The 17028-nt window shown below is 36.7% G+C and overlaps 1 long non-coding RNA gene across 4 annotated transcripts in view; it reads left to right on the top strand.

Annotated features, from left to right (window-relative positions):
- Positions 1-622: 622 nt before the first annotated feature.
- LOC126294983 (uncharacterized) overlaps positions 623-17028 on the top strand; it is a 40033-nt gene continuing 23627 nt past the window's right edge. For 2 of the 4 annotated variants that reach the window (XR_007552371.1, XR_007552370.1), the window contains exons 1-2: positions 623-637; positions 3685-3738. This is a non-coding gene — a long non-coding RNA (uncharacterized LOC126294983). Of the gene's footprint in view, positions 638-1350; positions 1366-3684; positions 3739-17028 lie in introns of those variants that run through there. The other 2 variants (XR_007552373.1, XR_007552372.1) reach the window with 1 other exon arrangement.

Consider the following 17028-nt stretch of genomic DNA (forward strand, 5'->3'; position numbering starts at 1 on the left):
GTTAGGTTAGGTTAGGTTAGGATAAGTCAGATTAGGTTCGGTTGGGTTAGGTTAGGTTAGGTTGAGTTAGATTTTGTTAGAATGAGTTATTTTTAGTTTTAGGTTGGGTTATCTTATGTTTGGATGTATTAGGAAGGGTTAGGTTTGGTTAAGTTGTGTTAAGTTAGGTTAGGTTAGGTTAGGTTAGGTTATGATAAGTTACGTTAGGTTAGTATAGGATAGGTAAGGTTGGGTTAGCTTAGGTTAGGTAAGGTTAGGTTATGTTAGGTTAAGTTAGTTTAGGTTAGGTTAGGTCAGTATAGGTTAAGTTAGGTTAGGTTAGGTTACGTTAGGTTAGGTTAGGTTGGGATAGCTTACGTTAGGTTGGTTTGGGTTAGTTTAGGTTAGGTTAGGTTAGGTCTGGTTAGGTTAGTTTACGTTAGGTTAGGTTAGGTTGGATTAGGTTAAGTTAGGTTAGGTTAGGTTAGGTTAGGTTTCGTTATTTTAGGTTGGGTTAGGTTATGTTTGGTTAAGTTAGGTTAGGTTAGGTTGAGTTAGTTTACGTGAGGTTTCGTTATCTTAGGTTGGGTTGGGTTAGATAAGGCAAGGCTTGGTTAAGTTGTTTTAGGTTAAGTTAGGTTAGGTTTGGATAAGTAACGTTACGTTAGTTTAGGTTAGCTAGGTTTGGTTAGTTTATGTTATGTTAGGAAAGGTTAGGTTAGGTTTGTCTAGGATAAGCTATATTATGTTGGAATAAGTTTCGTTAGGTTAGGTTAGGTTGGGATAAGTTACGTTACGTTGGTTTAGGTTAGGTTAAGTTAGGTTAAGTTAGGTTAAGTTAGGTTAGGTTACATTAGTTAGGTTAGGGTGGGTTAGGATAGAATAAATTAGGTTGGGTCAGGTTAGTATAGGTTAGGTCACGATAGGTTAGGTAAGGTAAGGCTAGGTTAGTTAGGTGAGGTCAGGATAGAGATAGGTTAGGTTTTGTGAGGTCAGGTTAGGTTATGTTATATTAGGTTAGTTTAAGTTAGTTTAGGTTAGGTTAGGTCAGTATAGGTTAAGTTAGGTTAGGTTAGGTTACGTTAGGTTAGGTTAGGGTGGGATAGCTTACGTTAGGTTGGTTTGGGTTAGTTTAGGTTAGGTTAGGTTAGGTCAGGTTAGGTTAGTTTACGTTAGGTTAGGTTAGGTTGGATTAGTTTAAGTGAGGTTGGGTTAGGTTAGGTTAGGTTTCGTAATTTTAGGTTGGGTTAGGTTATGTTTGGTTAAGTTAGGTTAGGTTGAGTTAGTTTACGTGAGGTTTCGTTATCTTAGGTTGGGTTGGGTTAGATAAGGCAAGGCTTGGTTAAGTTGTTTTAGGTTAAGTTAGGTTAGGTTTGGATAAGTAACGTTACGTTAGTTTAGGTTAGCTAGGTTAGGTTAGTTTTTTGTTATGTTAGGAAAGGTTAGGTTAGGTTTGTCTAGGATAAGCTATATTATGTTGGAATAAGTTTCGTTAGGTTAGGTTAGGTTGGGATAAGTTACGTTACGTTGGTTTAGGTTAGGTTAAGTTAGGGTAAGTTAGGTTAAGTTAGGTTAGGTTACATTAGTTAGGTTAGGGTGGGTTAGGATAGAATAAATTAGGTTGGGTCAGGTTAGTATAGGTTAGGTCACGATAGGTTAGGTAAGGTAAGGCTAGGTTAGTTTAGGTTAGGTTAGGTTAGGTTTGTTAGGTTAGGTTAGGTTAGGTTCGGATGGGTTAGTTTACATTAGGTTGGGTTATCTTAGGTTGGCTTGGGTTATGTAAGGTTAGGTTAGGTTAAGTTAAGTTAGGTTATGTTAGTATAGGATAGGTTATATTAGGTTGAGATAAATTACGTTAGGTTATGTTAGGTTAGGCTAGGTTTGGTTGGGAAAAGTTACGTTAGGTTATGTTAGGTTAGGTTAGATTAATTTAGGTTAGGGTGGGTTAGGTTCAGTTAGGTTACTTTAGGTTTGTTTATGTTAGGTTAGGTTTTATTTGGTTAGATTAGGTTAGGTTAGTGTAGGTTAGGTTAGGTTAGGATAGAATAGGTTAGGTTCCGATAAGTTAGGTTAGGGTAGTTCAGGTTAGGTTAAGTTAATGTAAGGTTGGTTAGGTTAGGTTAGGTTAGGTTAGGTCAGGTTAGTTTAGGTTAGGTTAGGTTTGGTTAGGTTAGTTCAGTTTACATTATTTTTGATTAGGTTGGGTTAGGTTAGGTTAGGTTAGGTTAGATTAGTTTATGTTAATTTGGGTTTGGTTAGGTTAGGTTAGGTTATTTTAGGTTAGGTTCGGTTAGGTTTGTTTAGGTAAGGTTAGGTTAGGATAGGATAGGTTAGTTTAGGATAGGTTAGGTTATCTTAGGTTGGGTTGTGTGAGGTGAGGTTAGGTTATAAGTTATGTTCGGATGGTTTAGGTTAGATTATGTTAGGATAGGTTAGGTTAGGATAAGTTAGGATGGGTTAGTTTATGTTAGGTTGGGTTATTTTAGGTTGGGTTTCTTGGGTGAGGTTATATAGGTTAGGTTATGTTAGGTTAGGTTAGGTTAGATCAGGTTAGGTTAGGTTAGGTTAGGTCAGGATGTGTTAATTTTGGTTAGGTTGGGTTAGGTTAGGATAGTTTAGGTTAGGTTAGTTTAGGTTAGGTTAGGTTAGGTCAGGATATGTAAATTTTGGTTAAGTTGGGTTAGGTTAGGATAGGTTAGGTTAGGTTAGGTTAGGTTAGGATGGGTTAGTTTAGGTAAGGTTATGTTATCTTATGTTGGTTGGGTTAGGTGGGGTTAGGTTAGGATAAGTTGTGTTAGGTTAGTTTAGGTTAGGTTAGGATAGGTTGGGATAATTTATGTTAGTTTGGTTTAATTTATCATAGGTTACGTTATGTTAAGTTAAGATAGGTTAGTGTGGTTTAGGTTTGGTTAGGTTAGGATAGGATAGGTTAGGTTAGGTTGTGTTAAGTTAGGTTAGGTTGGTTAGGTTAGGTTTGGCTAGGTTAGTTTAGGTTAGGTTACGATGGGTTAGTTTAGGTTAGGTTATTTTATCTTAGGTTGGGTTAGGTTAGGTGAGGTCAGGATAGAGATAGGTTAGGTTTCGTGAGGTTAGGTTATGTTATGTTAGGTTAGGTTAGGTTAGGATAAGTCAGATTAGGTTCGGTTGGGTTAGGTTAGGTTAGGTTGAGTTAGATTTTGTTAGAATGAGTTATTTTTAGTTTTAGGTTGGGTTATCTTATGTTTGGATGTATTAGGAAGGGTTAGGTTTGGTTAAGTTGTGTTAAGTTAGGTTAGGTTAGGTTAGGTTAGGTTATGATAAGTTACGTTAGGTTAGTATAGGATAGGTAAGGTTGGGTTAGCTTAGGTTAGGTAAGGTTAGGTTATGTTAGGTTAAGTTAGTTTAGGTTAGGTTAGGTCAGTATAGGTTAAGTTAGGTTAGGTTAGGTTACGTTAGGTTAGGTTAGGTTGGGATAGCTTACGTTAGGTTGGTTTGGGTTAGTTTACGTTAGGTTAGGTTAGGTTGGATTAGGTTAAGTTAGGTTAGGTTAGGTTAGGTTAGGTTTCGTTATTTTAGGTTGGGTTAGGTTATGTTTGGTTAAGTTAGGTTAGGTTAGGTTGAGTTAGTTTACGTGAGGTTTCGTTATCTTAGGTTGGGTTGGGTTAGATAAGGCAAGGCTTGGTTAAGTTGTTTTAGGTTAAGTTAGGTTAGGTTTGGATAAGTAAGGTTACGTTAGTTTAGGTTAGCTAGGTTAGGTTAGTTTATGTTATGTTAGGTAAGGTTAGGTTATGTTAGTCTAGGATAAGCTATATTATGTTGGAATAAGTTTCGTTAGGTTAGGTTAGGTTGGGATAAGTTACGTAACGTTGGTTTAGGTTAGGTTAAGTTAGGTTAAGTTAGGTTAGGTTACATTAGTTAGGTTAGGGTGGGTTAGGATAGAATAAATTAGGTTGGGTTAGGTTAGTATAGGTTAGGTCAGGATAGGTTAGGTTAGGTAAGGCTAGGTTAGTTTAGGGTAGGTTAGGTTAGGTTTGTTTAGGTTAGGTTAGGTTAGGTTAGGATGGGTTAGTTTACATTAGGTTGGGTTATCTTGGGTTGGGTTGGGTTATGTAAGGTTAGGTTAGGTTAAGTTAAGTTAGATTAGGTTAGTTTAGGATAGGTTATATTAGGTTGAGATAAATTACGTTAGGTTATGTTAGGTTAGGCAAGGTTTGGTTGGGATAAGATACGTTAGGTTATGTTAGGTTAGGTTAGATTAATTTAGGTTAGGGTGGGTTAGGTTCAGTTAGGTTGCTTTAGGTTTGTTTATGTTAGGTTAGGTTATGTTTGGTTAGATTAGGTTAGGTTAGTGTAGGTTAGGTTAGGTTAGGTTAGAATAGGTTAGGTTCCGATAAGTTAGGTTAGGGTAGTTCAGGTTAGGTTAGATTAATGTAGGGTTGGTTAGGTTAGGTTAGGTTAGGTTAGGTTACGTTAGGTCAGGTTAGTTTAGGTTAGGTTAGATTTGGTTAGGTTAATTCAGTTTACATTATTTTTGATTAGGTTGGGTTAGGTTAGGTTAGGTTAGCTTAGGTTAGCTTAGGATGGGTTAGTTTAGGTTAGGTTATGTTATCTTATGTTGGGTTGGGTTAGGTTGGGTTAGGTTAGGATAAGTTGTGTTAGGTTAGGTTAGGTTGGATAGGTTAAGTTAGGTTAGGTTGGGATAAGTTACATTAGGTTGGTTTAGGTTAGGTTATTTTATGTTATGTTAGGTTAGGTTTTTTAGCTTGGGTTAGGTTATGTTAGGTTAATATAAGTTAGGTTAGAATGAGATAGTTTAGGTGAGGTTTTGTTATCTTAGGTTGGGTTGCGTTAGGTAAGGCTAGGTATGGTTAAGTTGTGTTAGGTTAGGTTTGTTTAGGTTTGTATAAGTTACATTATGTTGGTTTAGGTTAACGAGGCTAGGTTAGGTTAGGTTAGTTTAGGTTAGGTGATGTTTGGTTAGGATGGGATACTTTAGGTTAGGTTGGGTTATCTTAGGTTGGGTTGGGTTAGTTAATGTTAGGTTAGGTTAAGTGTGTTAGGTTAGGATAGGTTAGGTTAGGTTAGCTTAGGATGCATTAATTTAGGTTAGGTTGGGTTGGCTTAGGTTGGTTTTTGTTACGTGAGGTTACATTAGGTTAAGTTGTGTTAGGTTAGATTAGGTTAGCTTTGGTTGGGATAGGTTATGTTATGTTGGTTTAGGTGACGTTAGGTTAGGTTATGTTAGGTCAGGTTAGGTTAGGTTACGTTAGGTTAGGTTGGGATAGGTTACATTAGGTTGGTTTAGGTTAGTTTAGGTTAGGTTAGGTAAGGTCAGGTTAGGTTAGGATTGGTTAGGTTATCTTAGGCTAGCTTAGGTTAAGTTAGGTTGGGTTATGTTAGGTTAGGTTACTTAGGTTAGGTTAGAACCAGTTAGTTTAGGTTTAGTTTTGGTTATCTTAGGTTGGGTTTTGTTAGGTAATGTTAGGTTTGGTTAAGTTGTGTTAAGTTAGGTTAGGTTAGGTTAGGTTGGTATAAGTTACGTTACATTGGTTTAGGTTAGGTTAGGCTAGGTTAGGTTAGTTTGGGTTATCTTAGGTTCGGTTTTGTTAGGTTTGGTTAGGTTAGATTAAGTTGTGTTAGGTTAGGTTATGTTAGCTTAGGTTGGGATAGGTTACATTAGGTTGATTTAGGTTAGTTTAGGTTAGGTTACTTTGTAAAAAGTTACAATTGGTTTAGGTTATATTAAGTTAGGTTAGGTTAGGTTAGGTTAGGTTGGGTTCGGTTCAGTTAAGTTAGGTTAGGTTAGGTTAGGTTAAGTTAAGTTACTTTAGGTTACATTAGTTTAGGTTATATTAGTTTAAGGTAGGTTATCTTAGGTTAGATTAAATTAGGTTAGGATAGGTTAGGTTCGGTTAGGTTAGGTAAAATAAGTTTAGGTTAGCTTAGGTTAGGTTAGTTTAGGTTAGGTTAGGATGGGTTAGTTTACATTAGGTTGGGTTATCTTAGGTTGGGTTGGGTTATGTAAGGTTAGGTTAGGTTAAGTTGTGTTAGGTTAGGTTGGGTTAGGTTAGTGTAGGTTTGGTTAGTTTGGGATAATTTACGTTAGGTTGGTTTTGTGTTAGATTAAGTTAGGTTAGGTTAGGTTAGGTTAGGTTAGGTTGGGATAAGTTACATTAGGTTAGGTGGGGTTAGGATAGATTAGGAAGCTTAATTTAGCTTAGATTTGGTTATCTTTAGTTGGGTTGTGTTAATTGAGGTTAGGTTAGGTTACATTAGGTTAGGTTAGGTTAGGTTAGGTTAGGTTAGGTTAGGTTAGGTTAGGATGGGGTAGTTTAGGTTAGGTTTGGTTATCTTAGGTTGGGTTGGGTTAGGTGAGGTTAGGTTAGGTTAAGTTGTGTTAGGTTAGCTTAGGTTAGGTTAGGTTATATTAGGTTAGGTTGGGATAAATTAAGTTAGATTAGTTTAGGTTAGGTTAATTTAGGTAAGGTTTAGCTTAGGTTAGGTAATGTTATGTTAGGTTAGGTTCAGTTAGGATCGGTTAGCTTAGGTTAGGTTACGTAAGGTAAGGTTAGGTTGGGTTATTTTAGGTTAGGTTACTTTAGGTTAGGTTAGATTAGGTTACGTCAAGTTAGGTTAGATTAGGTTGGGTTAGGTTAGGTTAAGTTAAGTTAGGTTAGTATGAGTTAGTTTCGGTTAGGTTTGTTATGTTAGGTTGGGTTGGGCTAGGTAACGTTAGGTTTGGTTAAGTTGTGTTAGGTTACTTTAGGTTAGGTTCAGGTAAGTTATGTTAGGTTGGTTTAGATTAGGTTAGGTAAGGTTAGGTAAGGTTAGGTTAGGTTATGATATGTTAGGTTAGGTTAGGTTAGGTTTGTTGGGGTTAGGTTATGTTTGGTTAGGTTAGGTTTGGTTAGGTTGGGATAAGTTACATTAGATAAGGTTAGGTTAGGTTAGGTTAGTTTAGGAAGCTTTAGTTTAGCTTAGGTTGGGTTATTGTAAGTTGTGTTGGGTTATCTGAGTTTTAGTTAGGTTAAGTTGTGTTAGGTTAGGTTAGGTTAGGTTAGGTCATGTTAGGTTAGGTTATGTTACGTTAGGTTGGGATATATTACGTTAGATTAATTTAGGTTAGGTTAAGTTAGGTAAGGGTTAGCTTAGCTTAGGGAATGTTATGTTAGGTTAGGTTCGGTTAGGATAGGTTAGTTTAGGTTAGGTTACGTAAGGTAAGGTTAGATTAGGTTAGGTTAGATTAGGTTACTTTAGGTTATGTTAGATTAGGATAGGTTAGGTTAGGTTAATTTAGGTTAGGTTGGGCTTGGTTAGGTTAGGTTAAGTTAGGTTAGGTTAGGATGGGTTAGTTTAAGTTAGGTTTTGTTATCTAAAGTTGGGTTAGGTTATGTGAGGTTAGGTTAGGTCAGGGTAGGTTAGGTTAAGATAGGTTAGGTTAGGTTAAGTTAGGTTAGGTAGGTTAAGGTAGGTTAGGTTAGGTTACATTAGGTTAGATTAGTTTAGGTGAGGTTTAGGTTAGGTTAGGTTTAGATTAAGTTAAGTTACTTTATGTTAGGTTAGTTTAGGTTAGATTAGTTTAAGGTCGGTTATGTAAGGTTAAATTGAATTAGGTTAGGATAGGTTAGGTTAGGTTAGGTTAGGTTAGGTTAGGATGGGTTAGTTTACATTAGATTGGGTTATCTTAGGTTTGGTTGGGTTATGTAAATTTAGGTCAAGTTAAGATGTGTTAGGTTCGGATAGGTTATATTAGGTTGGGATAAGTTACGTTAGGTTATGTTAGGTTAGGTTAGGTTAAGTTAGGGTAGGGTGGGTTATGTTAGATTAGGTTATCTTAGGTTTGGGTTAGTTTAGGTTAGGTTGGGTTATCTTAGGTTGTGTTTTTGTAGGTGAGGTTAGGTTCGGTTAAGTGGTGTTAGGTTATGGTAGGTTATCTTAGGTTGGGATAGGTTAGGCTAGGTTGGTTTAGGTTAGTTTAGGTTAGATTACGTTAGGTCAGGTCAGGTTAGGTTTGGTTAGGTTAGGTTAGGTAAGCTTAGGTGATGTTATTTTAAGTTGTGTTATGTTAGGTTAGGTTAGGATGGGATATTATAGGATAGGTTAATTTAGGTTAGGATACATTAAGTTAGGTTAGCTTAGGTTAGGTGAGGTTAGGTTAGGTTACATTAGGTTAGGTTATGTTAGGTTAGAATAGTTTGGTTTAGGTTAGGATTTGTTAGGTTAGGCTTGGTTAGGTTAGGTTTGGTTAGGTTAGATTAGTTTAGGTTAGTGTAGGTAAGGTTAGGATGGGTTAGTTCAGGTTAGGTAGGGTTATCTTTGGTTGGGTTGGGTTAGGTGAAGATAGAATAGGTTAAGTTGTGTTAGGTTAGGTTAGGTTATATTAGGTTGTTTTAGGTTAGGTTAGGTTAAGTTAGGTTAGGTTAGAATGAGTTAGTTTAGGTTATGTTGGGTTATCTTTGGTTGCGATGGGTTAGGTAAGGTTAGGTTTGGTAAGGTTGGGTTAGTTTAGGTTAGGTGGGGTTATCTTAGGTTGTGTTTTGTTAAGTGAGTTTAGGTTAGGTTGAGTTGTGTTAGGTTAGATTAGGTTAGCTTAGTTTGGGATAGGTTATGTTAGGTTGGTTTCGGTTACTTTAGGTTAGGTTAGGTTAGGTCGGGTTAGGTTAGGTTAGTTTAGGTTAGGTTAGCTTAGGTGACATTAGGTAAGGTTAGGTTAGGTTAGGCTAGGTTGGGATAGGATAGGTTAGGATAGGTTGTGTTAGGTTATGATAGGTTAGGTTAGGTTAGGTTATTTTAGGTTGGGTTTGATTAGGTTAAGTTATGTTAGGTTAGGTTAGGATGAGTAAGTTTAGGTTAGATTGGGTTATCTTTGGTTGTGTTGGTTTAAATAAGGTTAGGTTTGGTAAAGTTGTGTAAAGTTATGTTACGTAGGGTTAAGTTAGGTTGGGATAAGTTATTTTATTTCGGTTTCGGTTAGGTTAGGTTAGGTTATTTCAGGTTAAAATAAGTTATGTTAGGTAAGGATAGGTTAGGTTAGGTTACGTTTAGGTTAGGTTAGGTTAAGTTTGGTTAGGATAGTTGAATTTAGATTACTTTAGGATAGGTTAGGTTTGGTTAGGATGGCTTAGTTTAGGTTAGGTTGTGTTATCTTAGGTTGGGTTGGGTTAGGTGTTGTTAGGTTAGGTTAGGTTAGGTTAGTTTAGGAAGCTTTAGTTTAGCTTAGGTTGGGTTATTGTAAGTTGTGTTGGGTTATCTGAGTTTTAGTTAGGTTAAGTTGTGTTAGGTTAGGTTAGGTTAGGTTAGGTCATGTTAGGTTAGGTTATGTTACGTTAGGTTGGGATATATTACGTTAGATTAATTTAGGTTAGGTTAAGTTAGGTAAGGGTTAGCGTAGCTTTGCGAATGTTATGTTAGGTTAGGTTCGGTTAGGATAGGTTAGTTTAGGTTAGGTTACGTAAGGTAAGGTTAGATTAGGTTAGGTTAGATTAGGTTACTTTAGGTTATGTTAGATTAGGATAGGTTAGGTTAGGTTAATTTAGGTTAGGTTGGGCTTGGTTAGGTTAGGTTAAGTTAGGTTAGGTTAGGATGGGTTAGTTTAAGTTAGGTTTTGTTATCTAAAGTTGGGTTAGGTTATGTGAGGTTAGGTTAGGTCAGGTTAGGTTAGGTTAAGATAGGTTAGGTTAGGTTAAGTTAGGTTAGGTAGGTTAAGGTAGGTTAGGTTAGGTTACATTAGGTTAGATTAGGTTAGGTGAGGTTTAGGTTAGGTCAGGTTTAGATTAAGTTAAGTTACTTTATGTTAGGTTAGTTTGGGTTAGATTAGTTTAAGGTAGGTTATGTAAGGTTAAATTGAATTAGGTTAGGATAGGTTAGGTTCGGTTAGGTTAGGTTAGGTTAGGATGGGTTAGTTTACATTAGATTGGGTTATCTTAGGTTTGGTGGGGTTATGTAAATTTAGGTCAAGTTAAGATGTGTTAGGTTCGGTTAGGTTCGGATAGGTTGTATTAGGTTGGGATAAGTTACGTTAGGTTATGTTAGGTTAGGTTAGGTTAAGTTAGGGTAGGGTGGGTTATGTTAGATTAGGTTATGTTAGGTTTGGTTTAGTTTAGGTTAGGTTGGGTTATCTTAGGTTGTGTATTTTTAGGTGAGGTTAGGTTCGGTTAAGTGGTGTTAGGTTATGGTAGGTTATCTTAGGTTGGGATAGGTTAGGCTAGGTTGGTTTAGGTTAGTTTAGGTTAGATTACGTTAGGTCAGGTCAGGTTAGGTTTGGTTAGGTTAGGTTAGGTAAGCTTAGGTGATGTTATTTTAAGTTGTGTTATGTTAGGTTAGGTTAGGATGGGATATTATAGGATAGGTTAATTTAGGTTAGGATACATTAAGTTAGGTTAGCTTAGGTTAGGTGAGGTTAGGTTAGGTTACATTAGGTTAGGTTATGTTAGGTTAGAATAGTTTGGTTTAGGTTAGGATTTGTTAGGTTAGGCTTGGTTAGGTTAGGTTTGGTTAGGTTAGATTAGTTTAGGTTAGTGTAGGTAAGGTTAGGATGGGTTAGTTCAGGTTAGGTAGGGTTATCTTTGGTTGGGTTGGGTTAGGTGAAGATAGAATAGGTTAAGTTGTGTTAGGTTAGGTTAGGTTATATTAGGTTGTTTTAGGTTAGGTTAGGTTAAGTTAGGTTAGGTTAGAATGAGTTAGTTTAGGTTATGTTTGGTTATCTTTGGTTGCGATGGGTTAGGTAAGGTTAGGTTTGGTAAGGTTGGGTTAGTTTAGGTTAGGTGGGGTTATCTTAGGTTGTGTTTTGTTAAGTGAGTTTAGGTTAGGTTGAGTTGTGTTAGGTTAGATTAGGTTAGCTTAGTTTGGGATAGGTTATGTTAGGTTGGTTTCGGTTACTTTAGGTTAGGTTAGGTTAGGTCGGGTTAGGTTAGGTTAGTTTAGGTTAGGTTAGCTTAGGTGACATTAGGTAAGGTTAGGTTAGGTTAGGCTAGGTTGGGATAGGATAGGTTAGGATAGGTTGTGTTAGGTTATGATAGGTTAGGTTAGGTTAGGTTATTTTAGGTTGGGTTTGATTAGGTTAAGTTATGTTAGGTTAGGTTAGGATGAGTAAGTTTAGGTTAGATTGGGTTATCTTTGGTTGTGTTGGTTTAAATAAGGTTAGGTTTGGTAAAGTTGTGTAAAGTTATGTTACGTAGGGTTAAGTTAGGTTGGGATAAGTTATTTTATTTCGGTTTCGGTTAGGTTAGGTTAGGTTATTTCAGGTTAAAATAAGTTATGTTAGGTAAGGATAGGTTAGGTTAGGTTACGTTTAGGTTAGGTTACGTTTAGGTTAGGTTAGGTTAAGTTTGGTTAGGATAGTTGAATTTAGATTACTTTAGGATAGGTTAGGTTTGGTTAGGATGGCTTAGTTTAGGTTAGGTTGTGTTATCTTAGGTTGGGTTGGGTTAGGTGTTGTTAGGTTAGGTTAGGTTAGGTTAGTTTAGGAAGCTTTAGTTTAGCTTAGGTTGGGTTATTGTAAGTTGTGTTGGGTTATCTGAGTTTTAGTTAGGTTAAGTTGTGTTAGGTTAGGTTAGGTTAGGTTAGGTCATGTTAGGTTAGGTTATGTTACGTTAGGTTGGGATATATTACGTTAGATTAATTTAGGTTAGGTTAAGTTAGGTAAGGGTTAGCGTAGCTTTGGGAATGTTATGTTAGGTTAGGTTCGGTTAGGATAGGTTAGTTTAGGTTAGGTTACGTAAGGTAAGGTTAGATTAGGTTAGGTTAGATTAGGTTACTTTAGGTTATGTTAGATTAGGATAGGTTAGGTTAGGTTAATTTAGGTTAGGTTGGGCTTGGTTAGGTTAGGTTAAGTTAGGTTAGGTTAGGATGGGTTAGTTTAAGTTAGGTTTTGTTATCTAAAGTTGGGTTAGGTTATGTGAGGTTAGGTTAGGTCAGGTTAGGTTAGGTTAAGATAGGTTAGGTTAGGTTAAGTTAGGTTAGGTAGGTTAAGGTAGGTTAGGTTAGGTTACATTAGGTTAGATTAGGTTAGGTGAGGTTTAGGTTAGGTCAGGTTTAGATTAAGTTAAGTTACTTTATGTTAGGTTAGTTTGGGTTAGATTAGTTTAAGGTAGGTTATGTAAGGTTAAATTGAATTAGGTTAGGATAGGTTAGGTTCGGTTAGGTTAGGTTAGGTTAGGATGGGTTAGTTTACATTAGATTGGGTTATCTTAGGTTTGGTGGGGTTATGTAAATTTAGGTCAAGTTAAGATGTGTTAGGTTCGGTTAGGTTCGGATAGGTTGTATTAGGTTGGGATAAGTTACGTTAGGTTATGTTAGGTTAGGTTAGGTTAAGTTAGGGTAGGGTGGGTTATGTTAGATTAGGTTATGTTAGGTTTGGTTTAGTTTAGGTTAGGTTGGGTTATCTTAGGTTGTGTATTTTTAGGTGAGGTTAGGTTCGGTTAAGTGGTGTTAGGTTATGGTAGGTTATCTTAGGTTGGGATAGGTTAGGCTAGGTTGGTTTAGGTTAGTTTAGGTTAGATTACGTTAGGTCAGGTCAGGTTAGGTTTGGTTAGGTTAGGTTAGGTAAGCTTAGGTGATGTTATTTTAAGTTGTGTTATGTTAGGTTAGGTTAGGATGGGATATTATAGGATAGGTTAATTTAGGTTAGGATACATTAAGTTAGGTTAGCTTAGGTTAGGTGAGGTTAGGTTAGGTTACATTAGGTTAGGTTATGTTAGGTTAGAATAGTTTGGTTTAGGTTAGGATTTGTTAGGTTAGGCTTGGTTAGGTTAGGTTTGGTTAGGTTAGATTAGTTTAGGTTAGTGTAGGTAAGGTTAGGATGGGTTAGTTCAGGTTAGGTAGGGTTATCTTTGGTTGGGTTGGGTTAGGTGAAGATAGAATAGGTTAAGTTGTGTTAGGTTAGGTTAGGTTATATTAGGTTGTTTTAGGTTAGGTTAGGTTAAGTTAGGTTAGGTTAGAATGAGTTAGTTTAGGTTATGTTGGGTTATCTTTGGTTGCGATGGGTTAGGTAAGGTTAGGTTTGGTAAGGTTGGGTTAGTTTAGGTTAGGTGGGGTTATCTTAGGTTGTGTTTTGTTAAGTGAGTTTAGGTTAGGTTGAGTTGTGTTAGGTTAGATTAGGTTAGCTTAGTTTGGGATAGGTTATGTTAGGTTGGTTTTGGTTACTTTAGGTTAGGTTAGGTTAGGTCGGGTTAGGTTAGGTTAGTTTAGGTTAGGTTAGCTTAGGTGACATTAGGTAAGGTTAGGTTAGGTTAGGCTAGGTTGGGATAGGATAGGTTAGGATAGGTTGTGTTAGGTTATGATAGGTTAGGTTAGGTTAGGTTATTTTAGGTTGGGTTTGATTAGGTTAAGTTATGTTAGGTTAGGTTAGGATGAGTAAGTTTAGGTTAGATTGGGTTATCTTTGGTTGTGTTGGGTTAAATAAGGTTAGGTTTGGTAAAGTTGTGTAAAGCTATGTTACGTTAGGTTAAGTTAGGTTGGGATAAGTTATTTTATTTCGGTTTCGGTTAGGTTAGGTTAGGTTATTTCAGGTTAAAATAAGTTATGTTAGGTAAGGATAGGTTAGGTTAGGTTACGTTTAGGTTACGTTAGGTTAAGTTTGGTTAGGATAGTTGAATTTAGATTACTTTAGGATAGGTTAGGTTTGGTTAGGATGGCTTAGTTTAGGTTAGGTTGTGTTATCTTAGGTTGGGTTGGGTTAGGTGTTGTTAGGTTAGGTTAGGTTAGGTTAGTTTAGGAAGCTTTAGTTTAGCTTAGGTTGGGTTATTGTAAGTTGTGTTGGGTTATCTGAGTTTTAGTTAGGTTAAGTTGTGTTAGGTTAGGTTAGGTTAGGTTAGGTCATGTTAGGTTAGGTTATGTTACGTTAGGTAGGGATATATTACGTTAGATTAATTTAGGTTAGGTTAAGTTAGGTAAGCGTTAGCTTAGCTTTGGGAATGTTATGTTAGGTTAGGTTCGGTTAGGATAGGTTAGTTTAGGTTAGGTTACGTAAGGTAAGGTTAGATTAGGTTAGGTTAGATTAGGTTACTTTAGGTTATGTTAGATTAGGATAGGTTAGGTTAGGTTAATTTAGGTTAGGTTGGGCTTGGTTAGGTTAGGTTAAGTTAGGTTAGGTTAGGATGGGTTAGTTTAAGTTAGGTTTTGTTATCTAAAGTTGGGTTAGGTTATGTGAGGTTAGGTTAGGTCAGGTTAGGTTAGGTTAAGATAGGTTAGGTTAGGTTAAGTTAGGTTAGGTAGGTTAAGGTAGGTTAGGTTAGGTTACATTAGGTTAGATTAGGTTAGGTGAGGTTTAGGTTAGGTCAGGTTTAGATTAAGTTAAGTTACTTTATGTTAGGTTAGTTTGGGTTAGATTAGTTTAAGGTCGGTTATGTAAGGTTAAATTGAATTAGGTTAGGATAGGTTAGGTTCGGTTAGGTTAGGTTAGGTTAGGATGGGTTAGTTTACATTAGATTGGGTTATCTTAGGTTTGGTGGGGTTATGTAAATTTAGGTCAAGTTAAGATGTGTTAGGTTCGGTTAGGTTCGGATAGGTTGTATTAGGTTGGGATAAGTTACGTTAGGTTATGTTAGGTTAGGTTAGGTTAAGTTAGGGTAGGGTGGGTTATGTTAGATTAGGTTATGTTAGGTTTGGTTTAGTTTAGGTTAGGTTGGGTTATCTTAGGTTGTGTATTTTTAGGTGAGGTTAGGTTCGGTTAAGTGGTGTTAGGTTATGGTAGGTTATCTTAGGTTGGGATAGGTTAGGCTAGGTTGGTTTAGGTTAGTTTAGGTTAGATTACGTTAGGTCAGGTCAGGTCAGGTTAGGTTAGGTTAGGTTAGGTTAGGTAAGCTTAGGTGATGTTATTTTAAGTTGTGTTATGTTAGGTTAGGTTAGGATGGGATATTATAGGATAGGTTAATTTAGGTTAGGATACATTAGGTTAGGTTAGCTTAGGTTAGGTGAGGTTAGGTTAGGTTACATTAGGTTAGGTTATGTTAGGTTAGAATAGTTTGGTTTAGGTTAGGATTGGTTAGGTTAGGCTTGGTTAGGTTAGGTTTGGTTAGGTTAGATTAGTTTAGGTTAGTGTAGGTAAGGTTAGGATGGGTTAGTTCAGGTTAGGTAGGGTTATCTTTGGTTGGGTTGGGTTAGGTGAAGATAGAATATGTTAAGTTGTGTTAGGTTAGGTTAGGTTATATTAGGTTGTTTTAGGTTAGGTTAGGTTAAGTTAGGTTAGGTTAGAATGAGTTAGTTTAGGTTATGTTGGGTTATCTTTGGTTGTGATGGGTTAGGTAAGGTTAGGTTTGGTAAGGATGGGTTAGTTTAGGTTAGGTGGGGTTATCTTAGGTTGGGTTTTGTTAAGTGAGTTTAGGTTAGGTTGAGTTGTGTTAGGTTAGATTAGGTTAGCTTAGTTTGGGATTGGTTATGTTAGGTTGGTTTCGGTTACTTTAGGTTAGGTTAGGTTAGGTCGGGTTAGGTTAGGTTAGTTTAGGTTAGGTTAGCTTAGGTGACATTAGGTAAGGTTAGGTTATGTTAGGTTATGTTATGTTAGGTTAGGTTAGGTTAGGTTAGGTAAGTTTAGGTTATGTTATCTTACGTGAGGTCACGTTACGGTTAGGTTAGGTTACTTGAGGTTAGGTTAGGTTGTGTTGTGTTAGGTTGGGTTAGGTTAAGTTAGGTTAGGTTAGATTAAGGTAGGTAAGGTTAAGTTAGGTTGGATTAGGTTGTCTTAGGTTCACTTAGGTTAATTAGAATGAGTTAGTTTAGGTTTAGGTTCGTTTATCTTAGGTAGGATTGGGTTAGGTAAGGTTAGGTTAGGTTAAGTTGTGTTAGGTTAGGTTAGGTTAGCTTAGGTTGGGATAGGTTACGTTAGGTTGGTTAAGGTTAGTTTAGGTCAGGTTAGGTTAGGACAGGTTAGGTTTGGTTAGGTTTGGTTAGGTTAGGTTAGGTTTGGTTAGGTTAGGTTAGGTTAGGTTAGGTTAGTTTAGGTTAGGGTAGGTATGGTTAGGATGGGTTATTTTGGGTTAGGTTGGGTTATCTTAGGTTGGGTTGGGTTAGGTGAGGATAGGATAGGTTAAGTTGTGTTAGGTTAGGTTAGGTTAGGTTAAGTTAAGTCAGGTTGGGATAAGTTGCACTAGGTTGGTTTAGGTTAGGATAAGTTAGGATGGGTTAGGTTAGGTTAGGTTAGGATTGGTTAGCTTAGCTTATTTTAGTTTGGGTTAGGTTAGGTTAGGTTAAGTTAGGTTATGTTAGGTTAGGTTTGGTTAGGTTATGTTAGGTTAGGTTAGGTAGGTTTGGTTGGGTTTGGTTAGGTTAGTTTAGGTTAGGTTAGGTTAAGTTAGGATGGGTTAGTTTAGGTTCGGTTGGCATATTCTTGCCTGTATTGGGTTAGGTAAGGTTGGGTTTGGTTAAGTTGTGTAAAGTTAGGTTATTTAGATTGGGATAAGTTACGTTATTTTGGTTTAGTTTAGGATAGGTTTGCTTTGGTTAGGTTATGTTATAATAGGTTAGGTTAGGTTACTTTAATTTAGGTTTGTATAGGTTACGTTTGGTTAGGTTAGATTGGGTTAGGTTAGGTTAGTTTAGGTTAGATTAGTTTAGGTTAGGATAGGATGGGTTAGTTTAGGTTAGGTTAAGTCATCTTATGTTGGGTTGGGTTAGGTGGGGTTAGGTTAGGATAAGTTGTGTTATATTAGATTAGGTTAAGTTAGGGTTGGTTAGGATAGGTTGGGATAAGTTACGTTAGGTTGGTTTAGGTTAGGTTAGGTTAAGTTAGGTAAGGTTAGGTTATGTTAGGTTAGGTTATGTTAGGTTAGGTTAGGATGGGATATGTTAACATAGGTTTCTTTAGGTTAGTATACATTAGGTTAGGTTAGGTTAGGTTAGGTTAGGTTAGGTTAGGTTAGGTTAGTGTACGTAGGGTTATGATGGGTTAGTTCAGGTTAGGTAGGGTTGTCTTTGGTTGGGTTGTATTAGGTGAAGATAGAATTGCTTAAGTTGTGTTAGGTTAGGTTAGGTTAGGTTAACTTAGGTTACTCTGGGATAGGTTACAATAGGTTGGTTCAGGTTACATTAAGGTAGGTTAGGTTAGGTCAGGTTAGATTAGGTTATATTAGGTTG

The sequence above is a fragment of the Schistocerca gregaria genome, chromosome 11 (genome assembly GCF_023897955.1).
Source record: "Schistocerca gregaria isolate iqSchGreg1 chromosome 11, iqSchGreg1.2, whole genome shotgun sequence".
Taxonomy (NCBI): domain Eukaryota; kingdom Metazoa; phylum Arthropoda; class Insecta; order Orthoptera; family Acrididae; genus Schistocerca; species Schistocerca gregaria.